The sequence below is a fragment of the Typopeltis vanoorti genome, chromosome 13 (assembly GCF_054136105.1).
Source record: "Typopeltis vanoorti isolate ZY-2024b chromosome 13, IOZ_Tvanoo_1.0, whole genome shotgun sequence".
NCBI lineage: Eukaryota > Metazoa > Arthropoda > Arachnida > Uropygi > Thelyphonidae > Typopeltis > Typopeltis vanoorti.
Genome location: NC_143561.1, coordinates 77760154 through 77778323, shown reverse-complemented (window position 1 = coordinate 77778323; position 18170 = coordinate 77760154). Strand labels below are relative to the sequence as shown.

The 18170-nt window shown below is 37.5% G+C and overlaps 1 protein-coding gene across 3 annotated transcripts in view; it reads left to right on the top strand.

The window, feature by feature from the left end:
- Nucleotides 1-18170, top strand: part of LOC150100301 (uncharacterized) — a 91498-nt gene that overhangs the window by 1115 nt on the left and 72213 nt on the right. For 2 of the 3 annotated variants that reach the window (XM_090402689.1, XM_090402691.1), the window contains exon 2: nucleotides 16007-16198. The exons of the other annotated variant lie outside the window; for it this stretch is intronic. The gene's annotated coding sequence lies outside the window, so the exon portion shown is untranslated. The remainder of the gene's footprint in view (nucleotides 1-16006; nucleotides 16199-18170) is intronic. 3 annotated transcript variants of the gene reach the window in all.

Below are 18170 nucleotides of genomic sequence, written 5' to 3'. Positions count from 1 at the left end.
GTAGTGCATTTAGATTCTTATTAATGTGAATCTCAGCCATGAAGGACTGCAAAACTTACCATGTACTTGAATACTGTGGATGGATTAAAGAATGTACAGTTTAGTTCCCCAACCTAGAGATTAAACACAGCGCTTTTTATACTGACCTCCAAGAAACAGACTAGTGGTTTACTAGTTTATACCAGGTAAAAGATATTTTCTACAACCTAAAGACTTCCACAAACATGTGAGCCACAGTGTGGTTCAAATCCACAACTTTGTTTTTTGTGGGTCGAAATCCGATTTGGCATACAACATGTATTTAACGGATACATTTTTATTGATAGTATAGTTCGCCCACCGTTTGTAGGTCTCTGCTTGGCGTCTTGCCAAGAATAGCCGATTCATGCTAAAGGGAAGAAAGAAATGGACGTACGAATTGGTCGCCAACACATGAAATCACGTGCTTTATAAGTAAAATTTTTCAACTGTTATACAAGCAACATGGTTAACTACAATAATCATTAAAAGAGAAGTTAATTTTCCGACCTGTAATAATAAACAACTCATCCCACAATATGGACTGATTACCCTATTATCGGAATGGATTCTCCTTTTTCTGGCATGTGCAGAAGTGTCGAAGGATCTCTAATCAGTGGGCGAACTATAGTAGAGATATATCAGTAATGATTTGGTAAAGGAAATATATGAATCATATCAAGCAAATCTGAGGAATGGTTCCTGTCATTTCACTACCAATGCTCAAGTGTCAGTCTACATGACTTTTTTTTTTTTTTCTTTCTTTCTCTATAATTTTTTTAATTTTTTAATTCCCCTAGATATAATTTCTCCACTGTTCAAGATTTGGCTACCTATATCCCATTTTCTTCTTGCTTCGATCACTGTACTCTGTGCCACATCTGTCTGCTATGATCTATTACCTTGTCTGTTCTGTTCTTTTATTATCTTGCTTTCATATTCTTACCCCCCCCCCTTACCTTTCATAATTAATCTCACCTGCTCCTTGATTTTTCTCTCTCACTCCCTCTCTCTGTCTTTCATACTGTGCCTACCCTCCTAACATTTATTCTCTCACTTAACAGCTGTCCTTCCTAATGCCCATTGCCAAACCCATTCAAATGCTGATTAAACTTCTCTTAAATCATACTGCATATTGACCTGCATATTTTTCTATATTTAGCTTAGCCATAATATTTTTTGTCAAATCCACCCTCCTTTTTATTTTACAGCTGTTATATCTCAGTACACAATCCGCTTTTACCAATCATGTTGTTATTCTGTGGTTCACAACAGTTTCCTTAAATCTCCTTCGATGTTATCTCATTCCTTCACCTTTCAAGTCATTCATTTCTACTACTATCACTAATTCATGTTGTGCATGTTGAAGACTTGTTATCCCCCCCCCCCACCTCTCTCTCAGAAAACATCTACACCCTTGTAATCCCCATACCTCCTGATAATTTAATCACCATACAATGATATCCCATCATTCTTTTGACTTCTTCACTGTACTAAGTTTCATTCTGTATCTCTTCTTTGGTTGTCCAGTTTCATCTTCTGTATACTTAATTTTGCTTTTCAGTAATGCTAACACTTGTCTTCCAAACAGCCATTCTCATCCACTGTATTTCTCACTACCATTTGCAATTTTATTTATCATGTCCTGCATTTGACAATTATTTTGTTCTCTCACAACAATTCTCATATTGCTATACATTATTTGGATGCATATACTTCATTTTACTTTTAATGTTATTTACTAAAGTGGAGTTGCATCATCTCTCTCTCTCTCTCTCTCTCTCTCTCTCTCTCTCTCTCTCTCTCTCTCTCACACACACACACACAAGTACCTTTCTAGCAGTTGCAATGATAACATGGTATTTACCTCTCATCTAGAAAGAAGTAGGTTTGAACTTCATTTAGGAAGGAACCTTTTATAAGTGTGCTTTTCATCTAAACATAAGTTAGTCTTTATATAGAGGTGGAAGGGTTTTCCTCTTGAAAACTTGAGTACTTAATCCCATAAAACAGGCAAACTAGCTGAAGAATATAACTGATAGATATTATTACGTGGAGGTGTCCAAAGACTCATTTACCCAATCCACAACTCTCAGTTCCCACCACTCAATCCACCAACTACAGTGAACCTCAACTACCATCATCATCTACACCAACACTATTTACTAGCTACCACCACCACTAGTATTTTCATAGACAATTGCAAACATCCATGCCCTTGGCAGAATTTGAACCCACAGCATTTTGGCTAGAGAGTGGATACACTAACCACTCGGCCAACCAGACTGGCTTACATACTGCCCTTAACTTTATTCGCTTCAAATATAATTACAACCACATACATAAATGTGCTTTACATAAATTTACATTTAGCAAAGAAATAATACCTTATCATTGTCTTGGCATGGGAACCTCCATGGGGTCTGAAAGCTTGCTGTGGAAGGCCCACTCATAATCAGCCACATATCTCTCCTGGAATACATTTATTGACAAACCACTCACAACAGAAGCTCTGCCAACACCAATTACACTTATGCTTGAATCTCCAAGCAAAAAATCTAGTCCTCAGACCCCTGCTTATCCATACTCTTATTCAATTTCCTGCGATGACCACATGTTTTGTCTTCTCAAGCCAAGTGCTCGTGTGTAGAGGCTTAAGTGCTGTGAGGACATCATGTTGGAGGCTTAATGGATTTTTCACAACACTCAGAAAGGATTAAAACAGAATTTAATACTTCCTATATTTCGTCCTAGTCACTAGGACATCTACGGGGATTACAAAAACAACTAATGTAACATGAACACAAATATCATACAATACTAAGCCCAATGATGTGGGTGACACTAAAGTCCTATCTAGGTGGAGCACCCTCTAAGGGCAGTTGTAGGTTGCCTGGAATGTAAGGTGGGACCTCTGGTGATGAGTGTTTCCCAAATCTTCGGAAGTTTAATGCAACCGTATTTATTAAGATTTGGTTGATTTCTGAGAGCTGCTGCTTCTAAGAATAGTCTCTCTTTCTTAAATTTGCTGTGGTGGAGCATGGTGGTTTTCTTCCATGATACCCTGTGGGCGGTGTCCAAGACATGGTCAGCCAAGCCTGAATGACCATAGTTGTGTTTACAAATGTAAGACTTGTGTTCCTCCAGGCGGATGGATGCTGATCTGCCTGTCTGTCCAAAGTACGCCAGCTTACAGGAACATGATACTTTGTAAACTCCAGGCAGAGAGAGAGAGAGAGGAGGGAGCTGATCTTTCGTAGAACGGATAAGGGTACAAGTTTGCGGTGGGGCTTATATTCTGTGTGTAGGTTGTACTTTTTTAGAATCTTGGCTGTTTTTTTTTGGATGTGCCATGGATGTAGGGTATGGTGATGACATTTTTAAAATCTTGTTGACGAGAAGGACGGGGAATGGGGGAGGAACTGATTATTTTTTTGATACTGTGATCACTGTAGCCATTGGAGAGGAAAGTGCTGTGTATGTGGTTAAGCTCAGTAGTGAGGGCGGTTCCACTGGAACAAAGATTGTGGGCTCTCTTGGTAAGAGTTTTAATAATGCCATATTGTTGAGAGGGGTGGTGGTGGAAGAGTTTGTGAATGTATCTGCCTGTGTGTGTGTGTGTGTGGGTTTTCTGTATACAGTGATGGCAAGTGTATCGTTAGGCAGGTGTGTAACTAAGGTGTCTAGGAAGGGTAAACAATTGTTCTTTTCCTTTTCCATAGTAAACTGGATTCTTGGATGTAGGCTATTGAGATGACTGAGGAAGGAGTCTAATGTGTCTGGGCCATAAGGCCAAATAGAGAACACATCATCTACATATCTTAGCCAGATAGAAGGTTTGAGTGGGGCTGAGTCTATAGCTCGTTTTTCGAAATCTTCAATATAGAAATTGGTGAGGGGGGGGAACCTATGGTGGTTCCCTCTATCTGCTTGTAGATTTTGTTCTTCCAAGCAAAATAACCAGAGTTAATGGCAACGGAAAAGAGATCTAGGATGTCAGATGGAAAAATGTTTTCTAAGAGAGATAAGGTGTCAGTTAAGGGAATATTGGTAAACAAAGAGGAGATATCAAAGCTTACCAATATGTCTGCGTTATTCAAGGTTAAATTTTCTAAGAGCTTTTAAGTAAGTAGAGTTTTTTATATAGGAAGTGGACCTTCCAGTGGGAGGGGGGGTCAGAGAGTTGGCCAGCTGTTTAGACAGCCTGTAGCAAAGTGCATTGGTGGCATCTACTATAGGTCTGAGTGGGGAATTGGGTTTGTGGATTTTTGGTAAACCGTATATTCGGGGGGATGGGAGCGGAAAGGTTTAAGTTTTTTCGTGATGTCAGGGGGCCAAGAAGATACTTTTTTTAAGTAAGATTTTTAATTTCTTAACTTGTGTTTTTGTGGCGTACTTTGGACAGACATGCAGATCAGCATCCATCCGCCTGGAGGAACACGTCTTACATCTGTAAACACAACTATGGTCATTCAGGCTTGACTGACCATGTCTTGGACACTGCCCACAGGGTATCATGGAAGAAAACCGCCATGCTCCACCACAGCAAATTCAAGAAAGAGAGACTATTCTTAGAAGCAGCAGCAGCTCTCAGAAATCAACCAAATCTTAATAAATACGGTTGCATTAAGCTTCCGAAGATTTGGGAAACACTCATCACCAGAGGTTCCACCTTACATTCTAGGCCACCTACAACCACCCTTAGAGGGCGCTCCACCTAGATAGGATTTTAGTGTCACCCACATGGTTGGGCTTAATATTGTATGATATTTGTGTTCATGTTACATTAGTTGTTTTTGTAATCCATGTAGATGTCCTAGTGACTAGGACGAAATATAGGAAGTATTAAATTCTGTTTTAATCATTTCTGAGTGTTGTAAAAAATCCATTAAGCCTCCAACATAACAAGCGAAGTGCTGAAAAATTACGTCAATCCTATAAAACACTTTGATTAATGTAAATGCGTTTATCATAGTCTCTTTTCTACCTGTCAACCAACTTCTGTAACCTACAAGTCCTAAGTATATCATTAGGGAGCATTCCAGCCACCATTTTGGTCCCTCACATTGGATGTCTCTCCACCTTCACCACATTATTCCATGAAAAAACAGTAGACGAAACCTATACACAGTAATCCATATGTGGCCATATCAAAACATAAAAAGTAATGATAATTTCCCTATCTCTAGTTTTTGGTGTTCTTCAATAAAGAAGTAATCCAATGAATTATCGTGACCACTTTTACAATATGGCCTGTGAATTTCAACTTCCTATCCAATACTGTCTCAGGTCTCCAGCTTCATCATTTTTCTCTGTAGTATGGTTCCATCAGTATAGTACATAAATTGTAATATTTTCTTCATGAAATGCATATCTGCAATTTTCCATTTACTCATTATCTTTTTTCCATTCTGTCAGCCTACTTAACTAATATTGCAAGCTCTCTCTCTCTCTCTCCATCACCTTGATTAGATATATCTCTGCCCAACTTTGAATCATCAAATGACTGAGTATTTCCCTTCAGATCATTTCATGTATAAGTTATGTACTAATTAAACAGCAGTGGTCAAAGCACAGAACCTTGTGGCACATTACTAGCCACCTATTTTCTCTTAGATTTTGCTCCTCCGTATACTACTCTTAAATATCTGAACTTGAGCGTTGCTCAACAGTCAAAGCTAGATAACAGGGGATCCGGAAAAGTCGCCCCCAGCACATTTTGCCCCCTGTAGATAATGAGTAAGCTACAAAAATGTTAGTAATATACCTAATTTTTTAATAATTCTAATTTATTTTGTTTTAATAGAATAAATGCACATTAGTATTGTTTAAAACTCGAAGTGGTATGCAATGCCTCTAAGGTAATCAATTACATTACAATTTTGAAAATCTTGGACTATTGTTTTGATTCTAGCAGAAATTGCAGCATACTTCTTGTTTCTTTGATTGCCTGAATTACCGGCAATTAGTTGTGTAATTTCGAAATTGTGCAGCCCTTGTTGTTTCTTTAAAGAATCGATGAATCAGTAAATATTTGGGAATAAAGTAGCACAAGTTTCCTGAAATCCCCTGTGCCACCCCCTCCATGCCGTTGTTGGTACGTTGCTGATCATTCAGTGTTCGTGTGTAAACATTCCACAATTTGATGGCAAAAATGGGTAATTGCCGGCCTCTCCATTGTCTTCTTCCAATATATGCATCTTCAAAGTAGTTTGCAATCACCATAGCTTCAATGGGGATGTTATCAGCTTCAACTAAATCTTCAAATGCTTGAATAACGTTAGCAGGAGGAATAAATGCCAATGCTGGAATCATTCGAATCCAATGAGCAAATTCATAGTTTTGTTTGTATCAGGCTTTTAAACCTTCATTCTGTACCTTTCGCCAAACGCTTTGGGAAAGATGAAAAAAGCAACTGGTATTTACAATACTAGGAAATTCTTGTTGGAAGGCTTGCATGGCACTTTATTCGAAATCTGTCATAAGTCACTGGGGTTGGAGATCCGGTTGTAGATTTTTAACTTCTTGAAGCAACTTGACATATGTGGAACAAGTTTTGTTTGGCAGAAGCGCGTAGACCACTGGAATAACTGCATTGAATTGAAACACATGAATTGTATAAAGGTGCTGGAAATGCATGGGTACTGTGCTAAAAGTTGCATCAGAAAACCACTCCTGGCTACGCACTAATAACTGAAGATTGTTACTAGTGGAAAAAATAAGCATGCAACCCGGGAGCAGTTCGTCCTAAGAATCATACATCAGAAACTGTTGTACATTGCCATCGATAATAATTTCTTGATAATTTTGTGGAATTACTAGGTCATGGAGATTGCTCGGTAAAGCAGGAGTACCATTGTTGCATCAAACATGACAAATGACTCGTTTAAGTGAATGATTTTTATCAAGTAATGCTGCAATATTGGCATGAGCCTCTGCAATTACTGATGCAACAATTTGTTGTGGCCGTTTGTTCGTGGTTGTTGCATGTTGCCATATTTTGACCAATTAATTGAAATGCTTCCGACCTTGCAGCTTGCGTTGCATGGTTATGTTTAGTTACAACTTTCACAACTGTGCCTTCTAAACCCTCTGTCCAAACATGCCCTTTGCAGGTGGAACGTTTTTCACAAACCCAGATTCCATGTTGTTCATGTACAGTTCTCTTTGAAAACACGTAAATGTGGTTGTCATCATCTACCAATTTTGTTTTGCCTCTTATTGACGGAACACTTTTTGCTATTGTATACACAGGATTAATCAATTAAGATGCAAAAATAATATGTAGATATTGCACTGCCTGCGACGCTCAGCTTGTTCACGCGATGCACCTCCAATAATGAGGCGGCGAAAACAGCAAACGTGCGGTCCACTGTTCCCTCCCCCCTATGTCTGTCACTAACCACGTGACTATCGCCCTCGTGGTCGAGTACGTATTCTTTCCATTGTGAAAGGATTACCAGTTCCAGTTAATACTTTCACAATTTAAAGAGAATCCTGAAGACATATAAAAGGGGAGAAATTAGTTTAAAAGCTACGTGACAATTTGTACATGAATGTAATTTTAAAAATTTGTTTGGAAAAGTTAAAGTTATCGGAGGTTCGGTTTGAGTAATTGAGAGAGTTTAACGTTGAATCTCCACTAAAGGGGCTAGGACTTCATTAAAAATTCTAGTTATCGAGAGTTGACTGTACTGTATTTATATTTTTGTAACCTACTCATCTACAGGGGGCGAAATGCTGGGAGCGACTTTTCCGTAAACCGATAACTGAGAGGCACATGTTCTCAGGAATGTTAAGAACCAAAAGGGCTTCTGAACGTGGAAAGATGGGCTAGCAATTTGAAACTTAGCTGATCAAATTATAATCTGAATTGGGTTAACAAATCAAGAACAAATATTATGGTACAACATAATAAAATTTCATGTTGGCTGAGGAGTTGCACACTTAAACCAGGTCCCTTTTGTTTTCATTTGGGAAGCAGGGTAAAGTCATCATGAAATTCCTGACATGCACCCTCGGGGGACACAGGATATTATAATTATTTTTGGTAACCTGCATTGAGTCAACAGACTCATCATGGGAGGCCCACTCAGCCACCAACATGTCTATGTTTGGAAAAGTTAAAGTTATCGGAGGTTCGGTTTGAGTAATTGAGAGAGTTTAACGTTGAATCTCCACTAAAGGGGCTAGGACTTCATTAAAAATTCTAGTTATCGAGAGTTGACTGTACTGTATTTATATTTTTGTAACCTACTCATCTACAGGGGGCGAAATGCTGGGAGCGACTTTTCCGTAAACCGATAACTGAGAGGCACATGTTCTCAGGAATGTTAAGAACCAAAAGGCCTTCTGAACGTGGAAAGATGGGCTAGCAATTTGAAACTTAGCTGATCAAATTATAATCTGAATTGGGTTAACAAATCAAGAACAAATATTATGGTACAACATGATAAAATTTCATGTTGGCTGAGGAGTTGCACACTTAAACCAGGTCCCTTTTGTTTTCATTTGGGAAGCAGGGTAAAGTCAGGTGCTGGAACAAACTCAACATCAGAAATTCAAGATAGGCACCATCAGTGTAATAAGTCGTCATCATGAAATTCCTGACATGCACCCTCGGGGGACACAGGATATTATAATTATTTTTGGTAACCTGCATTGAGTCAACAGACTCATCATGGGAGGCCCACTCAGCCACCAACATGTCTATCCTAATGAGCTTTGATATTATTTACCTGTATTCACATTGCACTCCGGGAATGCATTCTACTTACCAACAACACTCTACGCAAAACTCTACTCACAACTCAACACTTTACTCACCACATCTTTATACAACTTCCGGGGATGGTTTCTCACTCTTTTTATAATTCTCTCTATATTAATCTGATAAAATCACTTAACTTGAAGGCCTCTATCACATCTCTTTTCCTCCTGTCCATCAACCTCTGTAATCCATGTTCCCTCAAATGCTCTTCATAACCAACATTCCAGAGTCCTGATATCACTTTGGTCATGGACCCTCTCTAGTGTTTCCACATCACAATGAAAACCAGATGACCAAATCTGAGCACAATAGTCTGTGGTCTGACCAATGCCTTATATAAAGGCACCACCTCCTTATCCCTACATGTTAATGTACTTTTTGTCATAGCAGTGATACGATATGCATTCTTTGTAACACTTCCAATGTGCCCTCAGAAATTTTGTCCACTGTTTAATATTACCCCAAGATCTCGAATCTCATCCTATTGGATGAGATTCGGGATCTGATAACAGCATCCTATTAGATATACTATTGTATTGATCTCAACTTCATGGCAAACAGCTTCAAAAACTTCACACTTATGTCGACATGGCTTTGTGAAGGGTCTGTCATGCCTTAGTAATTTGCTAACTTTTTATAATAACAACTGAGTTGGATAAAGGAAATGGCTACACGATGATTTTACAAAGGCATTTGACAATACCACATGGAACTCTGTTATGAAAATTAGAACAAATGGGAATGGATATAACATTAATTAAGTGGATAAGAGTGGCTACTGGACAGATATCAAAAAAGTGGTATATAGAGGGGCAGAATTAAGGTGAAAACAGGTGACTAGTGGTGTACCGCAAGGTTCAGTGCTGGGACCGTTGCTGTTTAATTTGTACATAAATGATATAGAAAATAACCTGGTATGATATTCAGTTTGCTGATGATGCGAAATTAGTTATAGTTAATGAAGGCAATGTGGAGATCTTGGAGGACGATTTACATAGGTTCTCAATATGAGCAAAAGGTAATGGATGTTAGTTTAATGTGGAGAAATGTAAAGTTATGCATTTTGGGATAAATAGATTACAAGCCATGTATCACATTGATGGCACTTTCTTTTTCAAAATAATTAATCTAGAATCTCCTTCACTTTAGATTTAATATTATATCCTCTTTAGTTTAGTTTCTTGTGTGCCACTGTGTTTTCCATTTCTAAATTTCTTAGTAGCTTCCAAAAAAAGTAACAACCAATGGATGCAAAGGTCAACACAACAGACTCATTATCAATTCCAATAAGTATAAACACAACACAGAAAATATATTTTAATTTCACACAGCAAAAATTCTACCATTTTTCCCCATCATTCAAGGTGTGGGTTTTCTATAAACAGAAAAGGATAAGGAACCATCGGGAAGCTGTGTGATTAGTGTATCCAGGAAGGGCAGACAGCTTCTTTTCCATTGTGAAATGGGTTTTATGGTGTTAGCTATTTAAATGCACCAAAGATGTATCCAGTGACCAAATAACAAATACATCATCACATGGCACTGTACTCCAGGAAATAGATGAAACTAGAGATTTGGGGGGAGGTAGACTGAGTTGAAGTTTAGAGGACATATTGCTAAGGTTTCTAAGGTAGCCCATAAGATTACATGGCTATTGAAAAACACATTAACAAGTAGAGATAAGGAAGTTGTTATTCCTCTTTATAAGGCCTTGATATGCCCATATATGGATCACTGTGCTGAAGTCTGGTCACCTGAGTTTCTTGGGAATGAGCAAGTGGTGTAGAGGATTCAGAGGCGAGTGACTAAGATGGTGATTGGCCTGTAGAATGTTCCCTATGAGGATAGATTGAAGGTGTGTGGATTGCAGAAGTTTGTTGATAGCAGAAAAAGTGGGGATATGATAGAAACATTTAAGTTGCGTATAGGGGTTTTATAGGATTGATGCAGGGGAAATGGGGAAATGTTTCAGCACTTGGCTAGAGGAACCAGAACAAGGGGGTCATCCCTGGAAGTTGAATAAAGGTGTTTGTAGTAAGGGTGTGAGGACTAGATTTTTTGTTTTGAGAGTGGTGAATGAGTGGAATGGGTTGCCAGAGTCAGTTATGAGTTTTGTCTGTTAATGGGTTCAAGGAGAAGTATGATAGATTGGGTCTGTTGCGATGAGTCTTCGGACTCCATGGAGATGCCTGTATAATAATAATAATCTATCAAGACTTCTATTGATAGATTAATGATAGATTAGAGATAGATTGATATATCATCTTTGAACTTATAGGTCAGAGACTATACTTTTAAAGTGGCAATACTGCATAATTCAGAAGACCTGGAAAGAATGTTTAATTCCAAATGATTGAAGTACAGCACTCATAGTTCCCATCTATAAAAATGGAAATAAAACTGAATGTGAGAATTAGAGAAATTTCTCTATCAAGTGTTCTAGATTAGAATATAATAAATTTAGTTTAATCTTTTATCCAATTGCATCTGAAGTATCTTCAGGACTGAGGCAACTTGTAGTAAAGGTGGACCAAGCTCTCATCACTCCTTGTCTCAGTATCTCCCATAATGCAAAGCACATCTCCTTGCAGACATGTATAATGCTGTGCATTAAGGGAAGGGCCACTACCCAGACCGGTTTCAGCCTTTATTGAGGTCTCGTCAGTGGGAGCCAGACCCAGAAGTGGTGATACTAAGGCAGAAGCAATGGAGAAGTAATATTTACTTATACAAGTTGCCAAAGGGTGTACCACCTTATTATTAAATTACTCTGGATAAACTTCCAAAAAACTTCTAAAATGTTTTAGATTAGATTTATGCAAATATAAGAAGTTTAAAAAAAAAATTGTGGAAGAGAAACTTGGAGAACAACATGCTGAGTCATTGGAGATTGTAAGAATCATATTTTCACTTTATGACAAATACTTGAGAAATCGTGGGAGTATAACTAGAATCTATTCTAGTTTTGTAGATCTGGAAAAAGCATACGACAAGATGGTAAGAGAAAAGCTGATCAGACATTTTTTTCATGTTAAAGAAACGTTTAATTTTCTTGACCAAAAAGCTCTGGAAATACTTTTATTGGGATTATATTGATCAAGTGCATATAACAACAACTAAGTTATACCAACTAGTTTCACCAACTAAGTCTGTTGGCATCTTCAGGGTACATAACTGATGTACGGCACTAAAAAGTAAAAAACTGTTACAAACTATAATCAACCGATTCCAATTATATTAAACAAAGAACAGAGCGCGTACAATACATTCATAGAGCATGGATGATATCACTTGTTGTTATTTAGGAACGTTCTATAGTTGGCACTGTAATTCAGTTCTGACGAGTTGAAGGATCTGATAAGGGCCTTCCAGATCACGGGCAAGATTAGTCCTTGGTTCCTGTTAAGGTTTTGTATACAGTGGGCAACTGTTGTGGCCTCCTTAAAAATTCAGGAGCAGAAGTCCTCTTCCATGTAAGGAATCGTGCTTCTATCCCACTCTATGGTATGGTTCGTTCTTGAGAAATGAAAAGCTAATCCTGATTTTTCTTCTCTGTTATTATTGACGTCACCTATGTGTTCTTTTTGCCTAATTTCAAGGCTCCTTGAAGTTTGGCCGATGTAATTCAAGCCGCACGAGCATGGTATGTTATAAACTCCAGCATATTTGGAGAAAGGATGGTTATCTTTTGGAGATCTTAAGAATTGTCTAATCGTTTCTGTGGGTTTAAAGGCCACTCTTATTTTATGTGGTCTTAGGAGTCTAGCAATCTTATTGGAAACTGTCCCCAAGTATGGAATAACGATGGTAGAAATATAATGTACATCATCTTGTTGTCTTTGTCGGGGTTCAGAGAAAAGTATCTTGTGGACGAGTGTTCGAGGAAATCCATTCATGGTAAGGTTGGTGGATATCAGGGATAGTTCTTCCTGGAGGTCTTGTTGATCTGTTGTAAGGAGAGAGGCACGGTTCTTCAGCATATGTACAATACTAAGTTTCTGAGAAATGTGGTGTGAGGAAGTGAAATGTAAATAATGTCCTGTATTGGTAAGTTTGCGGTAAACTGAGAGGTTGATACCACCATTCGGAAGCTTCTTAATTAAAGTGTCCAGAAATGATAATTGGTTATCTTCAAGTTCTAGAGTGAATTTGATTGTGTGGTGTAGAGAGTTGATTTTGTTAAGAAAGTCGAACAAATCTTAACTCAAACAGACCCTAAACCCACAGTATGGTGGAGATACATGGAAGATATCTTTATTGTTTGGAACCACACAAAAAAGGATTTGTTCGACTTTCTTAACAAAATCAACTCTCTACACCACACAATCAAATTCACTCTAGAACTTGAAGAAGATAACCAATTATAATTTCTGGACACTTTAATTAAGAAGCTTCCGAATGGTGGTATCAACCTCTCAGTTTACCGCAAACCTACCAATACAGGACATTATTTACATTTCACTTCCTCACACCACATTTCTCAGAAACTAAGTATTGTACATATGTTGAAGAACCGTGCCTCTCTCCTTACAACAGATCAACAAGACCTCCAGGAAGAACTATCCCTGATATCCACCAACCTTACCATGAATGGATTTCCTCGAACACTCGTCCACAAGATACTTTTCTCTGAACCCCGACAAAGACAACAAGATGATGTACATTATATTTCTACCATCATTATTCCATACTTGGGGACAGTTTCCAGTAAGATTGCTAGACTCCTTTAAACCCACCGAAACGATTAGACAATTCTTAAGATCTCCAAAAGATAGCCATCCTTTCTCCAAATATGCTGGAGTTTATAACATGCCATGCTCGTGCGGCGTGAATTACATCGGCCAAACTTCAAGGAGCCTTGAAATTAGGCAAAAAGAATACATAGGTGACGTCAATAATAACAGAGAAGAAAAATCGGGATTAGCTTTTCATTTCTCAAGAACGAACCATACCATAGAGTTTGATAGAAGCACAATTCCTTACATGGAGGAGGACTTCCGCTCCCGAATTTGGCCACAACAGTTGTCCGCTGTATACAAAAACTTAACAGGAACCAAGGACTAATCTTGCCTGTGATCTGGAAGACCCTTATCAGATCCTTCAACTCGCCAGAACTGAATTACAGTGCCAACTATAGAACGTTCCTAAATAACAACAAGTGATATCATCCACGCTCTATGAATGTATTGTATGCGCTCTGTTCTTTGTTTAATATAATTGGAATCGGTCGATTATAGTTTGTAACAGTTTTTTACTTTTTAGTGCCATACATCAGTTATGTACCCTGAAGATGCCAACAGACTTAGTTGGTGAAACTAGTTGGTATAACTTAGTTGTTGTTATATGCACTTGATCAATATAATCCCAATAAAAGTATTTCCAGACATTTTTTGACTGGAGAGTCATTCAGAAAAATTTATATGGAATACGAGTGAAATTAGCTGAAATAGTAAACTAACAGTATACAAGACAGTATGCAAATCAATTTTAATGTATGGATCTGACATTTGAGTTAGAAATAAAACATTTAATGAAACTTGTGACCACAGATAAGAGTTTTGAGAAAAATTAGGGGAAGAAAAAATAGCATTAATAGCAGAAGCATGTTAAAATGGAGATTTTAAGAAGGAAGTTGATACCGTTAGCATTCAAGAACACATGAACAGAGCTACTCTGAGATGGTATGGTCACTTAAACAGAATTTGGAAAGGAAAGACTAGTAAAACAGGTTTTTGTTGCATCACTTTACCTAGACCAGTGGTCGCCAAAGGGGTTGATATGACATTGTTAAGGGTCGATTGGGGGTTGATAGAAAAATATAAGACATCATTGTATGGGTAATATTTAATTCGGTTAACTTGGATTACCTCCATGACAAAAGACATGGAGGTAATGACAATGCAATTAAGAGTGAATCGTGGGATCAGTACCTCCATCTTACAGGTGTTCATGAATAGGACCTGTAAGGTGGAGTAAGGTCATGAAAATAGTTACTGAGGCCAATCAAGTAGGCCAAAATGATGTATTTACCAATAAACGGATGTTGGTGGTTCCTGCCGGCCCACGCAGTGGGAGCGAGATTGCAACACGTGCGTGGTTCTTATTTACTGATACTTACAAGTATTCGATCCCAGTCTCATTTTTGCACATCAACATACAAGTGAGCGTTAATGTTCTAAAATTCATCAACAACATACATATTATAATTCAATCATTATTCATTCACGAACTAAACTTCTCTATGTTGAAGAGTTGAACAACGCTGGTAGTAATACCAGTAGTTTATTAATATCACTAGTAATACCAGTGAGATTACTAGTGATCGTAATAGTAGTAGTAATAGTAATATAATAATATATACTATATTATACATACAATAAACACTGTAACTATGAAATAAACAATCTAAAAACTCACATAAGCATCTTTTTTTGCTTGTCCTATTATAATTACGTAATAGTAAAATATAGGGGGTCGATAAAAAGTCAAGAAACGCTTGAAGGGGTCGACGGGCAAATGACTTTGGCGACCCCTGACCTAGACCAATATCTAGATGAAGTGATGTCAGAAGTGTCCTAGAAGAAGAAATATAACATCTGACTATTGGAATGCTGGCAAGTAGCAGGCTAGTTTGAAGGAAAAATACTGAATGGATCTTAAAATTAATCGGGGATCATCAACATAAAAAAAAGTCACTTTTTTTGTCTTTTTTTTTTCCCAGAAATTTTTTAATCTCTCTCCTATTCTGTCAGTAACAGTACATCAGATTATGTCTTTCTTTCTCAGTATCACATCACAAATTTCACAAAAAAAAAAAAAGAAAAACAAGCAGATATTTGAATTTTTATTTTTATTTTAAATTTACTAATTACAATACTGAAGTTAATAGAATTCTGCTTCCTTCAAATTCAACTGATTTTTAATTTAATTTATTTTTATAAAAAATACTTATATATATAAAGAGATATACAAATAGAATTGGGAAATTCAATTAACAACACTGCAGGCAAATTGAGAATGGTATCTTTTTCATGTTCAGCTGTGAGGAAGCCAGGCAAATATAATAATACTGTTAGGATCCAAACTAGATGTGTCAGCATTTGTGCATATATATATATATATATATATATATATATATATATATAACAAAGATGAATATAAAAAATACTACTAAGAAATACAATTATGGATATAAGTTTTCCAAATTTTTTGGCATAGATAATCTGTCATTAACCTTGAGGTTAGGATGGTGGAGAAGGACCTCAGCATTGCAGTGTCTTATATTTGTCTGTAAAGCTTTCTAATCCATTTGAAATATCTGGAGTTCATGACAGACATAAATGGGTCAATGGAAATTTAGAAGCTAACAATTCCAGAGTGTCATTTAGAGGATCAATCCTGAAGAGTGAGGTAATATCTTATATATCTTATAAAGATAAAAAATACATTTTTTTTTCAAGATTTCCAGAATTATTTAAGATTTCAAACTATACCTTCTCTTACTATTCGTGTGTCTGAATTAAAAGATCTGTGTAATGAAAAAATTTCACCATTACAGGAGCAGACAGGAAATATTACTCTTGTTTCAGACTCCTGAATATATTATCTTATGCGATCGAAACATCTGTGTTGTAATTGGCAAGGATCTCACCAATAGCCAGCTGAATCAGCTTAATTCTTTACTGATAATGCAGTGTACCTTGATCCAGATACATTTCATACACTTAAGGCCTGTTATGCAAGACCACTTGGTATTTATGGTCTTCTTAAACTTCATAAGACAGGATATCCTCTGTGACTGATTGTTCACTCAAGGAAGGCCTACATACAAAAATTCAAAGTTTCTAATCTCCTCTCTCCCTTTACCAGCTAATCCTTCCCCCCCTCCTCCCTCCCATGTGGAGCTGTTTTCTTTCTTCTACATTCCTATTTCTCCTGAGTCTTTTTTTTTATTATTATTATCTTGTCTTCCAAACCACCATTGCTTGAGATCCAATGTTATACAGCACTGGTAAACATCTGGAAAGAGGAATCCAGGTTATAGTGTTGCAATAAGTCTCCTACTCCATGGTTTTTTAGGGTTAAAGCCCAAGGAAGGCTGCATTGTTAGTATAGCATCCAGGGTAACCCTATCATTCCATTTCTGAGCAGATTTATTCTTGCTGGATAGTAGGCATCCATGTGTGGTGAGTGGGGGAGCCATGGCACCAAGCAAAAAATTCCCTAAGCATTAATATGTCTTTCTCAAATTTTTAAGGGGACCCTCACAGGGCTCCAACTAAGTACAGATAGGGTAAATACATTAATTAAAGATGCCAATAAATTATAGTCTCGGTTTAATCTTTTATCCAAGTGTAAGCAAACAAAGTTTGTGTGTGAAGTATCTTCACAACTGGGCCACTTGTATATAGAAGCCAATGATTTCACATCAGTTGCCCTAGCATCCTGTAATAATAAGAATATCCTTAGTATTCTGTGGTAGTAATTGCCTTAGCATTATGGAACACTAAGGCAGTTGTTGTGAGTCTCCGTATCTCATTCAGTATAGACGAAGCCCTTTGGTTGGAAAGACCTGGGTTTGATTTCCATCCAAGACATGAGGAACCTTTATCTGGTCTCTCGTGACTAAAAGTGAGTTAGCCGGTCTCATACAGAGGTGGGGGGGGTTCACCTGAAAATTCGGGTTTTTCATCCCCCAGAACAGGCAGACTAGCCCTATGAACACTTGCATCTACAGACATAAGGACACATTGGGAGGCATAGGACCAATCACCTTATCCTCGAGATGGTCACGGTTATTAAGTCCACAGCTAAAGAACCTTAATGGTTCATGAAAGCTTAAGAAGAAGAAGGCAGTTTATGTGACGTCACTAGCCTCTATATAGAAGTAGCCAAGTTATGAAGATACTTCATGCATAAACTTTATTTGCTTACACTTGGATAAAGGTTCAAACCAAGAATATAATTTCTTGGCATCTTTAAAATATAGTTTAACCAAGTGAAAATAAACTTTCAAACATAGCGTAGATACGGTATACGACAATAGAAATAAGACATCTGACACACACATAAATGTATCCATGTTTCTTATTATCCAATCAACAGGTGAAAAGCCAATAAGGAAAATTCACCCTTCTTTATTCAGAAGAGTTTAGAACTGGCAGGATCTCTTTTTCCCCCCCTCCCCCCCAAAAAAAAGAAAAGAAAAAAAAGTATGTTCTGGTGATGTTTATGTCAAAACATCATGTCAGCAACACTTAGAAAAACTACTGAGAGCAACGTGTGTGTGTGTGTGTGTGTGTGTGTGTGTGTGTGTGTGTGTGTTGGGGGGGGGGGAACAATTACAGTAATGCATCTTTACTTTTGATACACTGAAATCTCC